This window comes from Pseudophryne corroboree, chromosome 5 (assembly GCF_028390025.1).
Source record: "Pseudophryne corroboree isolate aPseCor3 chromosome 5, aPseCor3.hap2, whole genome shotgun sequence".
In the NCBI taxonomy this organism is placed as follows: Eukaryota; Metazoa; Chordata; class Amphibia; order Anura; family Myobatrachidae; genus Pseudophryne; species Pseudophryne corroboree.
Window position 1 is genome coordinate 251,137,667 of NC_086448.1, and position 20,554 is coordinate 251,158,220.

At 45.2% G+C, this 20,554-nt stretch overlaps 1 protein-coding gene and 1 pseudogene across 8 annotated transcripts in view; both read left to right on the forward strand.

Annotated features, from left to right (window-relative positions):
- Window positions 1–20,554, forward strand: part of LRRC3B (leucine rich repeat containing 3B) — a 495,918-nt gene that overhangs the window by 346,148 nt on the left and 129,216 nt on the right. The gene's annotated exons all lie outside the window — the stretch shown is intronic.
- LOC134930011 (5S ribosomal RNA) lies at window positions 13,505–13,622 on the forward strand (annotated as a pseudogene).

Consider the following 20,554-nt stretch of genomic DNA (forward strand, 5'->3'; position numbering starts at 1 on the left):
ACCGTCCGGTTTCGGTACCACAAACATTGTGGAATAGTATCCTCTTCCTTGTTGAATGAGGGGAACCTTTACCACCACCTACTGGAGATATAACTTGTGAATTCCCGCTAACACTACTTCCCTTTCTATGGGGGAAGCTGGCAGGGCCGATTGAGGTAACGGTGAGGGGGCATCACTTCGAATTCCAGCTTGTATCCCTGAGACACAATCTGTATAGCCCAGGGATCCACCTGTGAGTGAACCCACTGGTGGCTGAAATTTCGGAGACGCGCCCCCACCGCTCCTGGCTCCTGTGGAGCCCCAGCGTCATACGGTGGATTTAGTGGAAGCCGGGGAGGACTTCTGTTCCTGGGAACTAGCTGTATGGTGCAGCTTCTTTCCTCTACCCCTGCCTCTGGCAAGAAAGGACGCACCTCTGACCTTCTTGCTTCTCTGTGATCGAAAGGACTGCATTTGGTAATACAGTGCTTTCTTAGGCTGTGAGGGAATATATGGCAAAAAGTTTGACTTCCCAGCCGTAACTGTGGAAACTAGGTCCGAGAGACCATCCCCAAACAATTCCTCACCCTTGTAAGGTAACACCTCCATGTGCTTTTTGGAGTCGGCATCACCTGTCCATTGCCTAGTCCACAGGACCCTTCTGGCAGAAATTGACATTGCATTTATTCTAGAGCCCAGTAGGCAAATGTCCCTCTGGGCATCCCTCATATATAGGACAGTGTCTTTTATATGCCCCAGGGTCAGTAAAATGGTATCCTTGTCTAAGGTATCCATTTCCTCAGACAGATTATCTGTCCATGCTGCTACAGCACTACACATCCAGGCCGACGCAATTGCCGGCCTCAGTAGAGTACCTGAGTGTGTATAAACAGACTTCAGGATACTTTCCTGCTTCCTATCTGCAGGATCCTTTAGGGCGGCCGTATCCTGTGACGGCAGGGCCACCTTTTTAGATAAGCGTGTCAGAGCTTTATCTACCCTAGGGGAGGATTCCCAGCGCATCCTGTCCGTTGGCGGGAAAGGGTACGCCATAAGTAACCTTTTGGAAATCAGCACTTTCTTATCGGGGGAATCCCACGCTTTTTCACATAATTCATTTAACTCATGTGAAGGGGAAAAAGTCACCTCTTGCTTTTTCTCCCCATACATATACACCCTTTTATCAGGGACAGGGTTTACCTCTGATATGTGCAATACATCCTTCATTGCTATAATCATGTAGCGGATGGCTTTAGCCATTTTAGGCTGCAATTTTGCATCATCGTCATCGACACTGGAGTCAGAATCCGTGTCGATATCTGTGTCAACCATTTTGGATAGTGGGCGCTTCTGAGACCCTGATGGCCTCTGCACTGTAGGATCAGGCATGGGCTGAGACCCCGACTGTCCCAAGGCATCAGCTTTATCCAACCTTTTATGTAAGGCGTTTACATTATCATTTAACACCTTCCACATATCCATCCAATCAGGTGTCGGCGCCGTCGGCGGAGACACGTCATTCATCTGCACTTGCTCTGCCTCCACATAGCCCTCTTCGTCAAACATGTCGACACACGCGTACCGACACACCACACACACAGGGGATGCTCTATATGAGGATAGGACCCCCACAAGGCCTTTTGGAGAGACAGAGAGAGAGTATGCCAGCACACACCCCAGCGCTATATGACCCAGGAATCACACAGTAACTTAGTGTTTACCCAGTAGCTGCTGTATATATATTAAATGTGCTAAATTTATGTGCCCCCCCCTCTCTTTTTACCCTTTCTACCGTGAGTCTGCAGGGGAGAGCCTGGGGAGCTTCCTCTCAGCGGAGCTGTGGAGAGAAAATGGCGCTGGTGAGTGCTGAGGAAGAAGGCCCCACCCCCTCAGCGGCGGGCTTCTGTCCCGCGATTTTGTGTAAAATGAATGGCGGGGGCTCATGCATATAACAGTGTCCAACTGTATATATGCTGCTTTTGCCAGGAGGTATCTAATTGCTGCCCAGGGCGCCTCCCCCTGCGCCCTGCACCCTACAGTGACCGGAGTGTGTGGGTTAGTGTGGGCGCAATGCGCACAGCTGCAGTGCTGTGCGCTACCTCATATGAAGACAGGAGTCTTCTGCCGCCGATTTTGATGTCTTCTTTCTTCAACCCGCTGGCTTCTGACTTCTGGCTCTGCGAGGGGGGCGGCGGCGCGGCTCCGGGAACGGATGACAAGGTCAGGTCGTGTGTTCGATCCCTCTGGAGCTAGTGGTGTCCAGTAGCCTAAGAAACGCAACCTAGCCGCAGTTAGTAGGTTTGCTTCTCTCCCCTCAGTCCCACGTAGCAGAGAGTCTGTTGCCAGCAGAAGCTCTCTGAAAATAAAAAACCTAACTAAAATACTTTTTTATTAGCAAGCTCAGGAGAGCTCACTAAAATGCACCCAGCTCTGTCCGGGCACAGATTCTAACTGAGGTCTGGAGGAGGGGCATAGAGGGAGGAGCCAGTGCACACCAGTAGTACTAAATCTTTCTTAGAGTGCCTAGTCTCCTGCGGAGCCCGTCTATTCTCCATGGTCCTTACGCAGTCCCCAGCATCCACTAGGATGTTAGAGAAAGGTTAAAATCCCGATAATGCAGCTGTATGATTCAATAAATTATTTTTTAACCTCAAAACCATTATCTTACTACAAAAACGTTTGTATGTTTTACGTCACAGGCAGGACAATTAAAGCACTCTGTTTTGGCAAGTTAAATACTATACATACTATACATACTGTAAACTTATCTTTTCAAACAAATTCTCAAATGATAAAAAGGAAAAAGTGGTTGGAGGGTTTTGGTTCTGTATGAAAAACATTAACATTCTTGCACACTGCCTCTAACTAACTAACAAATATATGCATAAGGGACTTGCTGGGTACAAATTAACCCACTGTGCAGCTGGAACTGGAAATACACTAACCCATTCTTCAGTCTTTGTATGGAATGCATGCATGCCTAACCTACTAAATCATTGATTAATCCACTGTGAAATCCATTTGAATTTTCTTTAATATATAAGAAAATACATTTAGTGTAAGCAATAACAGATTCATGAATTAAGGGTGATATAGAAATATTTTATTGTGTGATTTAGGAATCATGTATTAATTGTTTTATAAATTTCATACTGGCCGGTATATGCTTGTATTTATAGCATTGTGTTTTTTTTATATATATATCAGTAAAGAACGTATTTTACCAAAGTGAACAGCGCTTTCTCGTCTTTGTTTGTTAAATTCTCAAATGAAGTGAACACTTTAAATAGCATCCAGGCTCACTAAGATTGTGCAGAACATCTGATTCTTATGTAATGGTGGCAACTTTGAAAACAAAATTTCTTCTATAGGCAGCTATAGTACCAGCATATGAATTTCTACCATGATTACCATGACAATAACTGGTGCTGCAAAATTAGTTTTCTTTCATGGAATATTAATTTTGAGCTATTTAAAACAAAATAATAAAAAATTGAAATGTGATAATTATTCTGAAAAAACAATGGTCAGGTTCACCTCATGGAATACCTTTCACTTTGTTGTTACTTCATATAACAGAATAAACATTTTTAAAACAGTTCCAATTTGGTGACTGCAAATCAGACCAAAGAAAAATGGGTGTAATCCAATAAGTATAAAAATGTTTTATGTACTAAAATACCCCCATAGAAACCCAGATCCGAATAAATATACATTTGTAATCGAGCGTGTGGTACACCAGCATTTACTTACTACACCTTTGTCTTACAGTATGTATTAAAAGAAACATGTACTGTATGTTCCTGTTCCTGCCTATCTTAAGTGAGTTGGGGTACAATGCCTTTCTTCTGTTTCTGGTGGAGGATTTAACATGAATAAAAGATAAAGAACCATTTTTACACTCTGAAACGTTTGTTTAATTCTGAGTTGGTTACACCATCCTATACCACCCTGTGTGATCTAGGCCCTCACTGCCATCATAATAGGCTTCTATCTTTGAATATCCTCTTTTTATCAGTTGAGGATTTGATGACATTACTACACAATGGAGCAGATGTATTAAGCCTGGAGAAGTTATAAAGTGGAAGGTAATAACTAAGCCATGCTTCTTATGTCCTAAACTAGTCTAATCCTTTCCCTTTACACTGAACATTTCAGTTTCCTATTATGTTTTATGTACCAGGGAATAACATACTGTACTTAATTTCTACAGGACCTAAAATGACCTAATCTGGGTTTTAGTACCTAAAATTACCTATTTTGACTGTTAGAACCTTAAAAGACCTAATTCTGGTGCTTAAGTTGAAACTATATACATTTATTGTGGAAATGTGTGGAACGAGTAGTTTTCATGTGTAATTCATATATACAGATGTGTCCTGTTACAGCCTTGCTCCGTAGCATTCGCAGTGGTGCTGTCGGCTCCCGAGATTTGCGGGTGCGAGAGTACGCGTGCAACCACGATTATTTCTATTTTATTGGAAAGCCGCAGCTGCAAATGGATCGCAGCCTCCCGCGGCATGGCACAATGTGGGAACAAGCACTGCAAGGAAATAGCAGGACACATCTGTAATAGTGACACAGTGTTTTACACATAATGATCTGTTGCTTGGTTTTGTTTTATTTTCATACAATATATAAATTCCTAAACTGAAATTTTTAAAACCTATAAAATCCTAAAACATGAATTGAAAAAAAAACTAATTTTAGTTTTTTAGATCTTAAAAATCTGAGGCTTAGTGATAGCGCAACAGCCAGTCAGATCCTGACATTTTTCAAACCCAGCTTGTAGCTTGACAGTTAGGAGCTGATGCATTATCGCCTTCCACTTTATCACTTCTCTCGACTTAATGCATCTGCCTAATTCATTTTTATGTTTATTATTTAAAGTCCTGCATAACAAGGAGGGTGTCAGGGAAGGTGTCAGGGACAGAGAGGGGGTTGTTAGAGAGGGATAAAGAGAGTAGGGAGCAAGGGAGAGTGGGTGTCACGGAGAGAGAAGGGGGTTGTTAGGGAGGGAGAGAGACAGAGAGAGAGGGAAGCAAAGGAAGAGAGAGAGAGTGAGAAGGGGGAACAAGAGAGAGTGAGAGAGAGTGTCAGGAGTGAGAGAGAGGGGAACAAGAGAGATAGGAAAAGAAAGAGGGTATCGGATTGAGAGAGGGGGGAGCAAGCAAGTGAGAGAGAGAGGCAGAAATAGAGCAGGATAACTACTTGTTCCGTTCGGCTGCAGCAGCATCAGGTCACTGTCTGATGGGGGCAGGCACTTCACTGTGTTAGACCCCGCCCTATTCATCATACACCAGCGAACCGCGGCATTATGTCCATGAGGGGGTGGAGCTTACTGTAGAGATAAAATTAAAAAAACTATCATGCTACCGGTACTCGCTCTGAGCCGACCAGGCAGGGTGCAGGGGGGCTGAAGCAGGGCAGTGTTTGCGGGAGTGTGGGGGCCCCTAGACGGCCACCTATAATCCGTCTCTGATAAAGACAACAGTAGGATACTGGCATCTTTGATTAAGGAATGTGTAGTATTGATTTACTTTTTATATTGCTGTAAATCCCTGTGTTTGTATTGAGTGTGGTGACACAAATTTTTTGTTAAGAGACATAGGCTGCTCTGCACACGTTTTTGTGATCTCTAATGTTTGTATTATTTGTTAGTGCCTATACACATTCATATACCTTTTTTTAGTGCTCGATTTTCAACTATTGTAAAAACTTCTACTGAACAGTTTCATATACCTCACAGCATAGAATACATATATTTCCTAAATTGTGGTGTCAATATTATGCCATGGCACAACCATAAAATTGCAGTAAGGGCTGCCAAAAGATGCAGCTGTTACTGCAACTGCTTCTCCCTCTGAATCACCCTTATTATATAGTGAGAACTCCACTACATACTATGGGATAAATTTACTAAGATTCATGTTTTGTCTGAGCACAAACTTGGGTGGTTACGATCGTACATGGGTGCATTTTGAAATACCGGTAATTTACTTAGCTTCTGTGTTTGCCGGAAACATGTTTTCTGATGGTGTTTACAATCCTGTTTAGGTGCCTGGTTTTCCGGCAGCCAAACACTCCCGAACATGAAGCCTGCACAGATCAGTGAGATCCATATAGTGCTTCTCTATTTAAATGTTAAAGAAGGAGTTACTTTTTTTTTTTTTTAAATGTGTGGGGGTCCCCTCCTAAACTTAGAAATGTGTGGGGTTCCCCCCCCCCACCTAAACTTATGCAGCCCGGGCTCTTTGAGCCGGTCTTGATTCTAAAAATGCAGGCAGCAAAAAGCGTGAGGTTCCCCTGTATTTAAAAAGCCAGCTCCGGGCTCTTGGACAGGTCCTGTTTCCAAAAATATGGGGGGGGGGGGGGGGGGGGGAGACCAGTGGTTTGCAGTAAGCCACAAGGTTAATTGAGGTCAACCACAAGACAACCCTCAATTGGCCTTGTGGCTTACAGGAAACTGCTAGAAACTTTCCCCATAGAAGCGTATGGGCTCTGTGTGATTGACAGTCAGCAGCACTAAGTCAATCAGGAGAGCGCTAGAACATTGGGCTCCCTGATTGGCTGGCAGGTCTCCAATTGACAGATGTCACGTCGAGGAAGGGAATTCACGTGTATGTGATGAGTGGAGGACAGAAGAGAGCCAGACCTGGAATCTTCTTCAGATGTCACTGTGAGGTGTTTTCGTCAGTTGTGTCACCCTCAATACTACTCTGCAGCTCAGCCCTAAAAGTTCTTTCATAGGTTTTGCAGTTGGGCTGAGCTGGCTCTTTTTGCTGCCTTCCACTGCATCTCACAGTTCTCAAAAACTCTTCTGGTCTAGATTCTCTGGTCAGTGAAGTTCGTTTTGCATATGGGGTGATTGAGGAAACCATAAGGGGTTAAGGGAATATTTTTTTTTAACTGAACAATGGCCCTCATTCCGAGTTGTTCGCTCGCAAGCTGCTTTTAGCAGCTTTGCACACGCTAAGCCGCCGCCTACTGGGAGTGAATCTTAGCTTATCAAAATTGCGAACGAAAGATTCGCAATATTGCGAAAAGACTTCTCTGTGCAGTTTCTGAGTAGCTCGAGACTTACTCTTCCAGTGCGATCAGTTCAGTGCTTGTCGTTCCTGGTTTGACGTCACAAACACACCCAGCGTTCGCCCAGACACTCCTCCATTTCTCCAGCCACTCCCGCGTTTTTCCCAGAAACGGCAGCGTTTTTTCACACACTCCCATAAAACGGCCAGTTTCCGCCCAGAAACACCCACTTTCTGTCAATCACATTACGATCACCAGAACGAAGAAAAAACCTTGTAATGCCGTGAGTAAAATTCCTAACTGCATAGCAAATTTACTTGGCGCAGTTGCACTGCGGACATTGCGCATGCGCATTAGCGACTAATCGCTCCGTTGCGAGAAAAAAATAACGAACGAACAACTCGGAATGACCCCCAATGTGTGCTAAAGGTAAATCATTACACACAAAAAAAACGGGCAATTAAGTTATAGGTCCTCTTAAAATTCGACCACTTTCCAGCCCATTGCCGGTAAATGTTTTGAACGGCATGATAGGCAGGAATCCGGTCAGGAGACCGGCATCAAATCCACCGGGATATTGTATGCATCCCAATAGGCAGACCATGGACATTCCTTTCCTTCCTGCTGCAAGTTAGATACTCTGATGTCCTGACTTCTAGCCAATATTTGCAAATACAAAAATGTCATATATGGCCTTAAGTACATGTAGTACCCTGTACCCGAAATTATATACCCTTTTTAGCAAAAAAAAAAAAATAATGTCTAGGAATCTATAAAAGCAATGATCTTGATTTCAGTCACAAGTGCTAAGTAACGGCATTCAGTACAATGATTTCATGTATAAAATTAGATCTAACAGAGATGCCTCTACATAAGAGGGAACTATTTTTAAATATGCACAATGTCCAGTACGGAGCAGGAGAATACAAAGTCATGTAAACTGAAGTGCTTTTAGGAGATACAGTACTGAAAACATGAACCCGTATCGTTAAAAAATATATAAAAGTTGCTGCAGAGACGATCGCAGCCCTGGGATGCTTTCGCATCTCACTGGCCTTCCCAGGGTGCGTGCGCGCTCCCCAAGGGCTTCAGACTGTGATTCTGAATTAGGTCCATTGAGTTTTCAGTGTTCTGGCAAACAATACTGACAAATTGTCTGCCTACACACAACTCCCCTATTTAAAATGCCTTAAAGGCTGAAGTGTTACATTTTGAGTTATATATGTTCTTTCTGTAGTACATAGGTATTGCCTGCTGATCACACTAATCACCAAGCACTAACTTCTAAGAGGACACCCAGTCTAAAAGAGGGGACTTCCTTTTTTCAAATGAGGGTGCCACCATCTTTCTGAATGCCGCAGCAAGGAAGATATAACTACCTCTAAGTCCTGTCACAAATTACCATTTTCTTTCACAAAAGTTACTGTATCGCACATCGTTGTGGACAAATCACTTCCTGATCCTCTTCCTCATCAGGACCAGTTTTTTATGCTCCCCATTGCTGAGGAGGATGAGTGGAAGTCCACAGTTTTAAGTTATATGCAGAGCAAACCGCAAAAGGGATAGAAATGAAGCAATGGCTTATCTCTTTCAAACCTGCGTAGTTATTGCACAGATCCAGGGCTAAGTGCAATCAACATATGTAGTAGGACTATCACAACACTGTTTGCAACTTGGCTCTAATGACCCCCACAGTTCTGCTACTTGAGGAGAGGGGGATTTTCATTTAAATTCATGTTTTCTTGACATACAGTATCCTCAAACAACTTCTGCATTTTCTCTGTTTTCTTTTTAACTCAGGAAAATAACCATATTTAAATGTAGCCAGAATGCCGTTCATTATTTGCATAATGTTTTGCTGTTTTGGATAAAGGTGGTCTAACTGTGATTGTTCGCCCCTGTAGCTTCATGGTACACTGATCCAGTTGTTGTATGTCTGAAATATTCAACAGCTACAGGGAATGAAAATAGAGATGAAAAAGGCAAAATATTATGTACGGTTGCTATGGAGATGTTTTCTTTGCTGTTTAGAGACCATTTCAAAAGGCGTTAGAATCAAGGTCAAATCAACAGTTCCAGGAAAGTAGTCCTTGAATTCCCAATGATTTGTCACTTCTATTTCAGTTTAAAATATGAAATTTTAAATTAGTGCAATTATACTGTACAGTGTGTTAAAGAAAATCTGCTCTGAATATCAACAGCAACTTTGTCATACTGACATGAAGCTATACAAAATTACAATGCAGATGTATAACACAGGGCCGTAATTTCTGATGGCAGCCCTGGTGGACCGACCCCCTCTTGACTCCCGTCTGACAGCTTGGTAATTAAACCTGGCACCATGTTTGGCATGCACTGCATAAAAGGGGGTCGTTCCGACCCGATCGTTCGCTGCAGTTTATTGCAGCGCTCGGGTCGGAAATTGCGTATGCACTGGCGCTGCAGTGCGCCGGTGCATGCTGGACGGCCGACGGGCGTCGTTTCCCTGCCTGATTGACAGGCAGAGGCGGTCGCTGGGCAGGAGGGGGCGGCACGGCAGTGTTTGGCCGCCGTTATGGGGGCCCAGTCCGGTCAACGCAGGCATGGCCAGACCATGCGGGGGGCGGGCCGCAGCGGCTGCGTGACGTCACACGCAGCCACTGCGGGCCGGGAAGTGACGAGTTGTTCCCGGCCAGCACGCTAAAGCTGCACTGGCCGGGAGCTACTCCTGAAGTGCAAAAGCGCTTTTGCACTTCTGCGGGAGGGGTGGCACTGACATGCGGGGCGGGATTGCCCTGTGCTGGGCATCCCCCCACATGTCTATTGTCATGATCGTAGCCCTGCAAAATTTTGCAGGGCTGCGATCAACTCGGAATGACCCCTAAAGTTTGTTAAGGGAGTAAGAAAGTCTCTTTCCATACAGAATGGGCAAATAGTAAAGACTCCTCTTACTATTTGCCCATTTTGTATGTAACAGTCCAACTCACATCAGAAGCCCTGATATAGGCAATTTAATTATTTCTGTCTTGTAAACCAAGTAAACAAAATACATATTATTGGTAAACATTTACTTAGGATCTGAAATATTAACATAAAGTAGTTTTCACTTTCATTGTACATCTCCCTGATGAAGTCTTCCCCACAAGACAGCACATACTGTATGATGTTGTTATTTATCTGTACTATTAGCATAAGGGCAGCTTTTTTCACTCAGATTGGGATTTTTTAAAATCTGTCATGTCTTGAAATATCTCACCCATTAAAGTCCTTCTATTTAGAGTGCTCAAGGTCATGTGCTCAATAATTTACTGTAAAACATTATTTCTCTGAGGTGTAATGTGTAGTGCACCAAGGATATTGTGAAGAATTCCAGAGTGATGTTATTGCAGAAAGGGTGAAGAGGTGTGTAGTAGTGCGTGGCCTTTACAGCATAGATCAATAGGAATGTACTTTGGATCTCGTGTCTTGCTTCCACATACCTTGACCCGTAAATCCTGCTAGGACTTACCCCAGGTAGAGAGGAGAAGACACACAGTGACTCCTTTAGTAAGCAGCTACTGGCAACTTTCCTTCTCCGATGACAATAACCTTATGATTAATTTTCTAAAATCCTTTCAACAAATATATTAAATATATGGCAATGAATGATTTCATTTATATATATATATATATATATATATATATATACCCAAATTCTATAACCATATTAACAAACTTCTAATAAAAAAGATATGTTTACCCAGTAAATAAAAGGCCAAACGTTAAACCACAGTGGTGATAAGTTTTGATTGCAAATAATATCTATACAACTATTAATCTATTGTGGTACAAGTTTTTGAGTGGTGAAATTATCTTTGTACGTTACAGCCATTTAGTAGCTAGTGAAGGATGCCTAAGGACCTATTTATTATTGGGGGGCTAGATGCCCCCTATAATTAAGTATCTAACTCACTATGAGTAGCAGGGGTGGATACTAAAACACAAAACAAAAACACCTGTCCCCACAATCTATATCACTGCTACAGATATAGCCAGGCTCATTGATGCTGCGATGCTTACGCACATGCATACACATCGCGGCAATGACAAGCTGCGCCTGACTGTGACTATTTGCACTCGCAATCCGGCAATGCAATGTTTATGGATTGCAAATGCAACTATGACGCATGCGGCTTGTATGCGCGCCACAGCAAATGAGGCGCACCCGCACCTAGGTGAACCATGATGAGCGTTGCTACATCTGTACTTCTGTAGCAGTGAAAATTAGCACTGCCGAGTCTGATTCGACAGTATTAGTGTGCTGAGTCAATTGGGTTCATTCATGTGCACTAAGAACGTGACATCCGATAGAGGGATCCGATCAGAGCCCTTTTTGCAACACCAGACCTCCTTCCCATAGGGAGGAGCGGGTGTCAGGGAATCAACGCTCTGAATATGGAGAAGGTTCCCACTGTCAGGCTCATAATATTTATATGTAGCAGAAGATATACTGTAGCAGAAGATGATACCTCCTGAATTACATTATAATGAATTGTCCCAAAACTTAATGTCTACAAAAGTAAACATATTAATTTTCACCTACCTTACTTCTGTAGAAAGTAAGGCATAAGACAGTGGTTCTCAAACTGTGTGCCGTGGCACCCCAGGGTGCCTTAAATTGATGGTCCAGGACCAATTCAAAATAATTTATGGACAGCATAATAGGCAAAACTAGTGCTTGTGGCTGCCAATCATAAAATATGTGGACAAATAGGGGGAGATTCAAATGTTTGAAAAGTCGGTTGGGTGTCTGTTTTTTCCTATTAGATAGGAAAAAACAGACTCCTAACTGACTATTCAAACATTTGAATCTCCTCCATAGAATCAATTTCTGTCCCTCATCACATAACTGAACCTAAGGATTACTTATAAACACAATGTAATATTTTTTTCTAAATGGCTCAATAAGAGACTTTTGGCGTAGGGGTGTCGTGAAAAAAATTCTGATACTCTAGGGCACCATGATCCAAAAAAGTTTGGGAACCACTGGCATACGGAATAGTCTCTTGACAAAATAAAGTTTTGGAAAATAAGGTGACTTACTTTATTCAGGCTTTTGCCCCATTTCCTGATAATGCTCTATGTGTAAGTGTGGTAACTGAGGCTTTCAAATGTTGTTAACCACAGTGGGTGCTCCAAAATAGTCTTTCTCTACAAAGTCCACCCATGGTTATTTGTAGTGCATCCCTAGTATCATATTTTTAAATAAGTCTGAACAGAATACTTATTACTGTTCTATGAGGGTAAATCTATGCAATAACTTCTACACTACACCGTTGCTGTAAGATGTTTCATTACAATCTTATGGAATTGTTTCATAAATGATGTTACTCCGTTGTTTCATAGGTTCTAAGCAAGTACAACAGGTGTTACTGGAGCAGTAGTCATAGCTCTATACAGCAGTGACTGCTAGGAGCACATAATGGTAGACATCAGTAATACAGCCAGGTGACAGTTACAGGTGTTCTCAGAGTATCAGTGACTGGCTCTGGCCTCACAGCCTGTGCTAAACCTAAGAGTGGTTTTCTCCTATTCAAAAATAGGATTTGACTGGACAGTTTTGCTGCATAAATATTGATGAACTTGGTATTATATCCCCTCCACTCAGTACCTCACTTTTCCCTCGGACATAGACTGCGGGTAAAAGAGTACTTAGAGTAAAAGTTACACATGCACAAATAATATATTTTCCTCTCAGCTACTCACAGCCCTGGTCAGACACTAATCATGGCAGTTCCCTCTCTCTCTGTTTCTCTCTCTCAAGGAATCCCATTGTGCCTGGCTCCTGCTCGATATGTCACTCCTGTTTACTCCCCTCACTAGGCCACACTCGCCCCTATCTGTGTTGCTTCTATTTTTCTGCCTGTGACTTCCATTTCACTCCTCCCACTTCCACTCTACTCCTCTGTGGACTAACACCTGCTGCCGTTATGCTTCTCCAGGCTTCCAACTGATCTTCCTGCTTGTGCATGTGCACCTGCCGGTATACCCCACATGCTGTTCGCCTGCCGGTATACCCCACATATTGGGCGGAATTCAATTGTAATCGCTCCCCGATCTTCCGTCTAAAGTAATGGAAGATAGCAGGGTGATTGCAATTAAATGTGTAAAGTGGCTAAACCCGACCAAAGTTTTGGGCGCGATTACGAAAAGTGCCGTTTGGGGGCCCAAACAGGTAATTTTCCGCGCATTTCAGCTTGCCACTCCCCGGGAGTGCGAGCTGAAATGCAGATGCTGACAGCCATCGCGCCCATACGGAGCTAGAATTGAACCTCACAGCACTGAGGTCATGGGTTCGATTCCCACCATGGCTTTACCTGTGCAGAGTTTGTATATTCTCCCTGTACTTGCATGGGTTTCCTCTGGGTACTCCGGTTTCCTCCCGCAATCCAAAAATATACTGGTAGGTCAATTGGATCCCAACAAAATTAACCCTAGCATGATTGGGTGCGTGTGTACATGTGGTAGGAAATATAGATTCTACTACCAAACCACACTTAAAATGCCCAATCCCGTCCGATCTTGGAAGCAATAAAGTGTTGGGCTGGACCAGTACCTGGAGGGTGACCCCCAGAGAATATCCGGTGTAGTAGGTCTTAGGTGAATCTATAATCCAGCCTAACGTTGACAGCAGATTCATACTTTTTCTTTTTTCCTCCTTTTTATTCTCATACTTAATATCAGCTGTATTTGTTGGTCTAAACTGTGAACACGGAATTTACTGAGTAGTGTACAAGATTTACAATATACTTTTTGAGGGCGCTGCATTACAATCCCATAATGTAGGGTCTTATTGGTATCCTGCTGCATATTAGGCTATTTTTTCCTTAATAAAACTCATATTTTTAGATTGTCTGTTTAGATTGTCTGTTTACCACGTACATGTAAACAAAGTGAGCATGTAATTCTGCATGGTATAGTGGACAAAGGGCTTATTAAATAGTTTTTGTTCAAAAGTATTTTATATGGTTATAATTAAAAGTTAGATTTTAATTAACATATAGTTCTTAACGAGTGAGCCAACAAAGGGTCTATTTCTCTAACGTCCTAGAGGATGCTGGGACTCCGTAAGGACCATGGGGGATAGACGGGCTCCGCAGGAGACATGGGCACTTTAAGAAAGACTTTGGATCTGGGTGTGCACTGGCTCCTCCCTCTATGCCCCTCCTCCAGACCTCAGTTTGATACTGTGCCCAGTGGAGACTGGGTGCTTTCAGGGAGCTCTCCTGAGTTTCCTGTAAAAGAAAGTATTTTAGTTAGGTTTTTTATTTTCAGGGAGCCTGCTGGCAACAGGCTCCCTGCATCGAGGGACTGAGGAGAGAGAAACAGACCCACTTCTCTGAGTTTCAGGGCTCTGTTTCTTAGGCTACTGGACACCATTAGCTCCAGAGGGATCGGTACGCTGGTCTCACCCTCGCCGTCCGTCCCAGAGCCTCACCGCCGTCCTCCTCGCAGAGCCGGAAGAAAGAAGCCGGGTGAGTATGTGAGGAAAAGACTTCAGAGGCGGCAGAAGACACCTTGATCTTCATAGAGGTAACGCACAGCAGTGAAGTGGTGCGCCATTGCTCCCATTCACCTCACACACTTCGGTCACTGTAAGGGTGCAGGGCGCAGGGGCGCCCTGGGCAGCAATAAACACCTCCTGTGACAAATACACATATATACATGTACAGCTGGGCACTGTACATGTATAAAAAGAGTCCCTGCCATGTTATTAGAAAATTTGAGCGGGACAGAAGCCCGCCGCCGAGGGGGCGGGGCTTCTCCCTCAGCACTCACCAGCGCCATTTTTTCTCCACAGCACCGCTGAGAGGAAGCTCCCCGGACTCTCCCCTGCTTGACACACGGTGAAAGAGGGTTTTAAAGTAGAGGGGGGGCACATAATTGGCGCATATACATGATACAAAAGCGCTACTGGGTAAACATTCTGTGTTTTTTCCTGGGTCATATAGCGCTGGGGTGTGTGCTGGCATACTCTCTCTCTGTCTCTCCAAAGGGCCTGGTGGGGAACCTGTCTTCAGAAAAGAGCTTCCGAGTGTGTGTGTGTGTGGTGTGTCGGTACGCGTGTGTCGACATGTCTGAGGTTGAAGGCTCACCTAAGGAGGAGGGGGAGTGTATGAATATTAGGTCTCAGTCGGCAGCGCCGACACCTGACTGGATGGATATGTGGAATGTTTTAAGTGCTAATGTTAATTTATTGCACAAAAGATTAGACAAAGCTGAAGCTAGGGTACAGTCAGGGAGTCAACCCATGTCTGTCCCAATGTCGCCGGGACCTTCGGGGTTTCAGAAGCGCCCACTATCCCAAATAGTTGACACAGATACCGACACGGATTCAGACTCCAGTGTCGACTACGATGATGCAAAATTGCAGCCAAGGGTGGCTAAATGTATTCGATTTATGATTATCGCAATTAAAGATGTTTTGCATATTACTGAGGAACCCCCTGTCCCTGACACGAGGGTACACATGTATAAGGGAAAGAAACCTGAGGTCAATTTTCCCTCTTCACATGAACTGAACGAGTTATGCGAAAAAGTGTGGGAAACTCCAGACAAAAAACTGCAGAATCCCAAAAGGATTCTAACAGCGTATCCTTTCCCGTCACAGGACAGAATACCGTGGGAATCCTCCCCTAGGGTAGACAAAGCTTTGACACGCTTATCAAAAAAGATAGCGCTCCCATCCCAAGATACGGCTACCCTCAAGGATCCTGTTGACCGCAAGCAGGAGGTTACCTTGAAGTCAATTTACACACATTCTGGTACGTTACTCAGGCCGGCAATTGCGTCGGCCTGGGTTTGTAGTGCTGTAGCAGCATGGACAGATTCTTTATCAGTGGATATTGAGACCCTTGATAAGGATACCATTTTAATGACCCTAGGGCATATAAAAGATGCTGTCTTATATATGAGGGATGCTCAAAGAGACATTAGTTTACTGGGTTCCAGAATAAACGCTATGTCCATTTCTGCTAGGCGAGTCTTATGGACCCGACAGTGGACGGGGGATGCCGACTCAAAGAGGCATATGGAGTTTTTGCCTTACAAGGGTGAGGAATTGTTTGGAGAGGGCCTCTCAGACCTCGTCTCCACAGCTACGGTAGGAAAATCAAATGTTTTGCCTTATATCCCTCACAATCTAAGAAAGCGCCTCATTATCAAATGCAGTCCTTTCGTTCAAATAAAAGCAAAAGAGTACGTGGATCGTCCTTTCTTGCCAGGGGTAAGGGCAGAGGAAAAAAAGCTGCACAACACAGCTAGCTCCCAGGAACAGAAGTCCTCCCTGGCCTCTGCAAAATCCACCGCATGACGCTTGGGCTCCCCTGAGGGAGTCCGCTCCAGTGGGGGCACGTCTTCGACTATTCAGCCACATCTGGGTTCAATCACAGGTGGATCCCTGGGCAATGGAAATTGTTTCCCAGGGATACAAGCTGGAATTCGAAGAGGTGCCTCCTCGCCGGTTTTTCAAATCTTCGCTCCCAACTTCTCCCCTGGAAAGGGAGATAGAGGGGCAGATGTATTAACCTGGAGAAGGCATAAGGAAGTGATAAACCAGTGATATGTGCAAGGTGATAAACGTACCAGCCAATCAGCTCCAATATGTAAATTAACAGTTAGGATCTGATTGGCTGGTGCCTTTATCACCTTGCACATATCACTGGTTTATCACTTCCTTATGCCTTCTCCAGGTTAATACATCTGCCCCAGTGTTACATGCGATTCAAAAATTGTGTCTTCAACAAGTGGTGGCCGAGGTTCCCCTACTTCAGAGAGGGAAGGGGTACTACTCAACCCTGTTTGTGGTCCCGAAACCGGACGGTTCAGTCAGACCCATTTTGTATTTAAAATCCCTGAACCTTTACTTAAAACGGTTCAAGTTCAAGATGGAATCGCTCAGAGCGGTCATCGCCATCCTGGAAGGGGGGGATTTTATGGTATCGCTGGACATAAAGGATGCATACCTGCATGTTCCCATATATCCTCCTCATCAGGCGTACCTGAGATTTGCGATACAGGCAGACGTTGCCGTTTGGGCTTTCCACGGCCCCGAGAATTTTCACCAAGGTAATGGCGGAAATGATGGTGCTCCTGCGCAAGCAGGGTGTCACAATTATCCCGTACTTGGACGATCTCCTCATAAAAGCGAGATCACGGGAGAAGTTGCAGCTCATCCCTTTCACTGAAGGTGTTACAGCGACACGGCTGGATTCTCAATATTCCAAAGTCGCAGCTGATTCCTACGACTTGCCTGCCCTTCTTGGGCATGATTCTGGACACAGACCAGATAAGGGTTTTTCTTCCGGTAGAAAAAGTGCAGGAAGTCATGACTCTAGTCAAGAACCTGTTGAAGCCGTAACAAGTGTCAGTACATCATTGCGCTCAAGTCCTGGGAAAAATGGTGGCGACATACGAAGCCATTCCCTTCGGCAGGTTTCATGCAAGGACTTTCCAATGGGACCTATTGGACAAATGGTCCGGGTCACATCTGCACATGCATCAGCGGATCACCCTGTCCCCCAGGGCCAGGGTGTCTCTCATCTGGTGGCTGCAGAGTGCTCAACTTCTAGAGGGCCGCAGGTTCGGCATTCAGGATTGGATCCTGGTGACCACGGACGCGAGCCTCCGAGGTTGGGGAGCAGTCACACAGGGAAGAAATTTCCAAGGCCTTTGGTCAAGCCAAGAGACTTGTCTTCACATCAACATCCTGGAACTGAGGGCCATATACAACGCCCTACGTCAAGCGGAGACCTTACTTCGCGACCGACCAGTGCTGATTCAGTCGGACAACGTCACCGCAGTAGCTCATGTAAACCGCCAAGGCGGCACAAGGAGCTGAGTAGCGATGGCGGAATCCACCAGAATTCTTCGCTGGGCGGAGAATCATGTAAGCGCACTGTCAGCAGTGTTCATTCCGGGAGTGGACAACTGGGAAGCAGACTTCAGCAGCACGACCTGCATTCAGGAGAGTGGGGACTTCATCAGGAAGTCTTCGCACAGATTGCAATTCGGTGGGAATTGCCCCAAATAGACATGATGGCGTCCCGTCTCAACAAAAAGCTACAAAGGTATTGCGCAAGGTCAAGAGATCCTCAGGCGGTAGCTGTGGATGCCCTAGTGACACCGTGGGTGTTCCAGTCGGTCTATGTATTTCCTCCTCTTCCTCTCATACCCAAGGTGTTGAGAATAATAACAAAAAGAGGAGTGAGAACAATACTCATTGTTCCGGATTGGCCGCGAAGGACCTGGTATCCGGATCTGCAGGAAATGCTCACAGAAGATCCGTGGCCTCTTCCTCTAAGACAGGACCTGTTGCAACAGGGTCCCTGTCTGTTCCAAGACTTACCGCGGCTGCGTTTGACGGCATGGCGGTTGAACGCCGGATCCTAGCGGAAAAAGGTATTCCGGATGAGGTCATTCCTACGCTAATAAAGGCTAGGAAGGACGTGACATCTAAACATTATCACCGAATATGGCGAAAATATGTTTCTTGGTGTGAGGCCAGGAAAGCTCCTACGGAAGAATTCCATCTAGGCCATTTTCTTCACTTCCTACAAACTGGAGTGAATTTGGGCCTAAAATTAGGCTCCATTAAAGTTCAGATTTCAGCCTTATCCATTTTCTTTCAAAAGGAATTGGCCTCTCTGCCTGAAGTACAGACTTTTGTGAAGGGAGTACATATGTGCATATTCAGCCTCCTTTTGTGCCTCCGGTGGCAACTTGGGACCTTAACGTGGTGTTAAGTTTTCTTAAGTCACATTGGTTTGAACCACTTAAAACAGTGGAGTTGAAATATCTCACTTGGAAGGTGGTCATGTTGTTAGCCTTGGCTTCGGCTAGGCGAGTTTCGGAATTGGCGGCTTTATCACATAAAAGCCCCTATCTGGTTTTCCATATGGATAGAGCGGAATTGTGGACCCGTCCTCAATTCCTACCTAAGGTGGTCTCATCCTTTCATATGAACCAACCTATTGTCGTGCCTGTGGCTACACGGCACTTGGAGGATTCCGAGTCCCTTGATGTGGTCAGGGCTTTGAAGATTTACGTGGCCAGAACGGCTAGGATTAGAAAAACAGAAGCACTGTTTGTCCTGTATGCAGCCAACAAGGTTGGTGGCCCTGCTTCAAAGCAGACTATTGCTCGCTGGATCTGTAACACGATTCAGCAGGCGCATTCTACGGCAGGATTGCCGTTACCAAAATCGGTTAAGGCCCATTCCACTAGGAAGGTGGGCTCGTCTTGGACAGCTGCCCGAAGGGTCTCGGCACTACAGCTGTGCCGAGCTGCTACTTGGTCGGGGTCAAACACCTTTGCAAAGTTCTATAAGTTTGATACCCTGGCTGAGGAGGACCTCCTGTTTGCTCAATCGGTGCTGCAGAGTCATCCGCACTCTCCCGCCCGTTTGGGAGCTTTGGTATAATCCCCATGGTCCTTACGGAGTCCCAGCATCCTCTAGGACGTTAGAGAAAATAAGATTTTAAACCTACCGGTAATCTTTTTCTTGTAGTCCGTAGAGGATGCTGGGCGCCCGTCCAAAGTGCGCACTATTTCTGCAAGACTTGTATATAGTTATTGCTTTCATAAGGGTTATGTTAGTTCGTCGGTTTTGGACCGATGATATGTTGTTGTTCATACTGTTAACTAGATTGTATATCACAGGTTATACGGTGTGATTGGTGTGGCTGGTAGGAATCTTGCCCTTAGATTAACAAAAATCCTTTCCTCGTACTGTCCGTCTCCTCTGGGCACAGTATCTCTAACTGAGGTCTGGAGGAGGGGCATAGAGGGAGGAGCCAGTGCACACCCAGATCCAAAGTCTTTCTTAAAGTGCCCATGTCTCCTGCGGAGCCCGTCTATCCCCCATGGTCCTTACGGAGTCCCAGCATCCTCTACGGACTACGAGAAAAAGATTTACCGGTAAGTTTAAAATCTTATTTCTCTGACGTCCTAAGTGGATGCTGGGGACTCCGTAAGGACCATGGGGAATAGCGGCTCCGCAGGAGACAGGGCACAAAAGTAAAAGCTTTAGGATCAGGTGGTGTGCACTGGCTCCTCCCCCTATGACCCTCCTCCAAGCCTCAGTTAGGTTTTTGTGCCCGGCCGAGAAGGGTGCAATCTAGGTGGCTCTCCTAAAGAGCTGCTTAGAGTAAAAGTTTTGTTAGGTTTTTTATTTTCAGTGAGTCCTGCTGGCAACAGGCTCACTGCAACGAGGGACTTAGGGGAGAAGAAGTGAACTCACCTGCGTGCAGGATGGATTGGCTTCTTAGGCTACTGGACACTAGCTCCAGAGGGACGATCACAGGTACAGCCTGGATGGGTCACCGGAGCCGCGCCGCCGACCCCCTTGCAGATGCTGAAGAGAGAAGAGGTCCAGAAATCGGCGGCTGAAGACTTCCCAGTCTTCTTAAGGTAGCGCACAGCACTGCAGCTGTGCGCCATTGCTCTCAGCACACTTCACACCAACGGTCACTGAGGGTGCAGGGCGCTGGGGGGGGCGCCCTGGGCAGCAATGAAAGTACCTATGCTG